This window comes from Podarcis vaucheri (genome assembly GCF_965113315.1).
Source record: "Podarcis vaucheri genome assembly, chromosome: 12".
Taxonomy (NCBI): domain Eukaryota; kingdom Metazoa; phylum Chordata; class Lepidosauria; order Squamata; family Lacertidae; genus Podarcis; species Podarcis vaucheri.
In genome coordinates, this window is record NC_138750.1 from 30,008,566 (window position 1) to 30,013,084 (window position 4,519).

Genomic DNA, 4,519 nt, shown 5'->3' on the forward strand with positions numbered 1-4,519 from the left:
GGTTCATAGCAGGCAACAGCCAATTACCTTCCTTTCTTTAGGCAAACAATATTTGGCAGTAAAACGCTGCATCCATTCAGCTACCCACCCACAAAGCCACAAATAAGTTGGTTTCAGCCTCCCAAGCAGGATCATGACAAAAGTTTGTCAAGTGCTTGACCTGGATGACAATGCTAGAACTGAGCACTCTGTTATCAACAAACTCTATCTTCAGTTACTATAATGAGCTAAACTTGTGTAAGCCTTGCAGATGCATCTACATGATTTATTCATTCAAAGCATGACTTGGCTAATTAAAGTACACCTTTTGCTTATTACATTTTATGGACTCCATTACTATAATGCAGGCAGCCCCAAGCAGCTTGACACAGAAAATTGTCTCCTGGGTGGGGGAAAATATGAGACACACGTGTCCTTTATTTCATCCTTGCAGAATGTTGAATGGCGGCAGATGACATTTTGCAAAACAGAACAAATTGTGAGACAGCTACTATAAAATTGAAATTTACAGTCTTAAATAAATCTAAGAAAACATTCTGGATTGAAAGTGTGTGTACATGTGCAAACAGTTATATTAGTCATCTTTTCCACCCAGGTTAGCCCATCTTATCAACTGCTACATCATTTTACAATCATGTAATCCTGTTAATTTCAATGGTATTCTTAGAAATTAACTGAAAATCACTTTTTTATAGTTCTATGATGCAATATTAAGAAAAGGAAATTAGAAAACAATGGAATAGTATGTACAAAAAGTACAACAAACATACTTCATCACCTTAGTCTTTCTATTCTTCTTAAGAATTTCTGCTATCTGTATCTCATTCCCGTTTATTATAATTGTATATAACTAATATCTAGTTTTTCATGGACCCTGGCATTTTTATAGTATGTCATTTCCAGATGACAGGCTCAGTAAAAAAATATGGCTTCGGTTGCACTCAAGAATTTCATTTTGCAAATGTTATCAGGGAGATAGTAAGATTATCTGTGGATTCAATCAGTTGTGGGAAATTTGTAATACCTTGTCAACTCTTGGGTTAATATGTTTTATACATGATCCTCCTCAGAGTCCTTGAGGAGAATCTGTGTTTGTTTCAATCATTAATCTGTCTTCTTTGATACAAAATAGGCTACAGATGACCCTGTTATATTCATTAGGCAGATATGGTCCATAATATCAAAGTTAATCAAAAGAGTAGGTCCAATTTTAAAAATAAACAAATATTAGCATCCTATCACTAAAAAAATTACTCAGCCACAATCACAGAAATGGTGGGACAGTCACTCACTAAAGATCAAAGGTGCCATGCTGGGATGCTTCGATGATTCCCTGATCTCTTGAATTGGAAAAATTTATGTGTTTCCTGGTTGTGAGCAGTAAGAGGAGGTTCTAATAAGTAGGCCAGTGGCTACTAAAAGTACAGGATCTCTGTTTTCATTTGTATTAAAATTATGGTGTACTTTTGTTGCAGGAAACTGAAGTCCTTTGCAGCTGTTTGGCACCATTTCTTTGTATCCTCAGATAGTAAAAAGGTTTCCATTTTTGCAACACCAGTTTCACACTTCTATATATTCGCACACAAAAAGTGAGTTGGAAGGGGGGGGAATTATTGTTGCTATTTTATTTGAGTTTGTCTGATGGTACGGTGATAAATCTGCTATTACATATATTAGCTTTTTTCTTTTCTTTCTGTTGATGTTACAGTTCTGTTGTTGTATACTGTACGCCCTCCCATCAGATGTCAAAGAAATAAACAACTATCTAACGTTTAGAAGGCATCTGAAGGCAGCCCTGTTTCGGGAAGTTTTTAATCACTGATGTTTTAAGGTATTTTTTATCTTTTGTTGGAAGCCGCCCAGAGTGACTGGGGAAACCCAGCCAGACGAACAGGGTATAAAAAACGAATTATTGTTGTTGTTGTTGTTGTTGTTGTTGTTGTTCCAATGCATCCCTCAGACTCCCCTACACATGCAGACTTCTACTCTCACCAAACTTCAAGGGACACCAGTATTTGCTCCACTGAAGTGAATGGAGAAAGTGCACAGGGATAAGCTGGTGTTTAGTATACTGCACTTCTGACGGTGCTGTGGATTATGGCAAAGGTCTTGATGAGCTGGCAGACTAAGAAGAAATATACTGGTTTTAAGCAGTATCAAGAAACAGAAAAGACAGAGAGGCACCAATCCCAGGGAGAAAAGGGAGGAAAACCCTCAAAGATACATAAGAAGCAATGCAATTTTTAAGACCCCATGCATTTTGAGCAGAAGACTCTTTTCAGGGGCAACTGAAACTATTATCTAAAATAAACTTCTGAAACACTAGCCCATTTTCAGAGGTTCTGTTCATGCTAGCAGAAAAGTTCAGGAAATGGCATTAGGTTCCAACCCCCAACTAAAGCCAAAATTGCATATAGTCAGAACACATTGGGTTCAGTGGTGGGTGGGATTGCCAAAGTTTTCCCCTCAGATGCCCATCCCCCTTCCCTCCCCTTTCTGTCTTTGTTTTAATTTATTTTTGCCAAGTGCATAAAGCTGAACGAGCATAATTTAAATGCATGTAATTTCATGTTACCTGTATTGTAGAGAGCTCTCTCGGTGTGGTGGTCCTCAACCCTGCATTTCCTTGGTTTGCAGTCACATGGAAAGGAGTGAGCTCTCAAGAGACATATTTATAATGAACATGTCTAGGTCAGAGGCAAAACTTGAAACAATCGAAGAGGGCTACTTTCTCTACTTCAATGACTTGCAATATAGCCCAGAGGGAACGTCATGCTTATGTGTTGAAGACTTTCCTGTCATCGCCAAACTGACTTACCATTGAGCTATTTTGGAAACTACAGTAGTACCTCGGGTTACATATGCTTCAGGTTACAGACTCCGCTAACCCAGAAATAGTACCTCGGGTTAAGAACTTTGCTTCAGGATAAGAACAGAAATCGCACGGCAGCAGCGGGAGGCCCCATTAGCAAAAGTGGTGCTTCATGTTAAGAACAGTTTCAGGTTAAGTACGGAACTCCGGAACGAATTAAGTACTTAACCTGAGGTACCACTGTAGTGTTATGGCTGTTTAAAGTAGTTTCTCTCTCTTCTTGTGGATGCATCTTTGAAACACATCAGACTGCAATAAACCACCATTTCTTGCGCACCTCTGAGTTTCCCCCTCTCTTTTCTTCCGTATGTAATATCTGTCAGAAGCTCAGCCTACACTCGAGTAGGACCCTGGCAGAGACACATGCCCGACTGGCATGTTCCCTCCCTCCTGGTCGATTGTTTGGGAGCTTCAAAAGCTTTCTTCTGCCCGAACATCACAGCAACCAATGCCAACCGACACTGGCACACTTAGGAATCTGCAGAGTTTGCGCAACTTGCGTAACAGACCTCAGCAACTCAGCATTTTGGCTAATCTATTTTATTTACATATAAACACACACGGAGCACTGCAACATGGCTCCCTCTCTCTCTAGTATCAGACAGCAAAGAGAAAAAGAACAAAGGACAATAGCCCCGCTTCACGGAACACAGTAACACAAACATCCTGTTTCCGTCACTTCCCACTCTGTGGAGTCAAAACATATACCGTCATGTGAAAGACAACAATCCCATGACTGCAATCATGCAGCAGGAATTCTAACAATGTCATGATCACAGCCTAAAGACGAGTGTCCTGAGATCTTTTACAGGTATGCAAGTCTGACTGATTTCTGCTGGGCTCACACACAAGAATAACCTCCACAGGACTGCACTCAAGATAGCAAAATTAGCATTGAGAGTTGTCATGTTCTCAAGAAAGGACACTAAGGACACATTTGGTTATGACTATATTTCCATGAATAAATATTATAAATTTTGTGGTTTATGAGTTCTTATGTCAACCACCTAACCTATTGTAAGTCTTTTCCTTGCTCTTTCCTTATTAACCTTCTTCCTATCTCCCACAGGGCTATGTCAGGTCTACTGCTCTCACCTGAAATGCATTTATTTATGGAATGGTTAGGATTTATGTAGAAAAACATTGTGAGTGATGGAATAATCACAATGGAAATGCCAGTGGATACTTGTTACATGCCGTGTCACCTCCATGTTGTCATTAATGATAACATGGAAAATGCCACCTTTTTCACTGGGAATGTGAAAATCTACCAACATATTATTGCCAATTACAAATTGTGTTTCTTTAATATAATGTGAAAAACAAACTATGTGTATCCTTTTCAAGCAGGCAAAGTTACAAGAATGGATACTTGCTTGAAAGAAGCCTGTATTACAGTAGCATCTTTAGTCTTAGTGATTTGACTTGTAATATATAAGTTGTATATTTGTAATTTCTTTGGGTGTGGGATTGGTTATGTTTGTACATATTGTATTATATTTTAATACATTAACATATATAAATGTATAATGGAAAACACATAATATACTCAAGCCCTTGTTACCAAGGAGAGCACCTGAATGTTACCAATAAACAGTATTCTGTAAAACTATTTGGTGTTTTCATATTTTTAAAGGGAAAAAAAGA

General features: G+C 38.5%; 1 long non-coding RNA gene across 1 annotated transcript; it reads left to right on the forward strand.

Annotated features, from left to right (window-relative positions):
• Positions 1–202: 202 nt before the first annotated feature.
• On the forward strand, positions 203–1,879 carry LOC309514792. Its single transcript, XR_014212208.1, has 3 exons — positions 203–636; positions 1,476–1,589; positions 1,709–1,879. It is a non-coding gene; the product is annotated as an uncharacterized lncRNA (long non-coding RNA).
• The last annotated feature ends 2,640 nt before the right edge of the window (positions 1,880–4,519 follow it).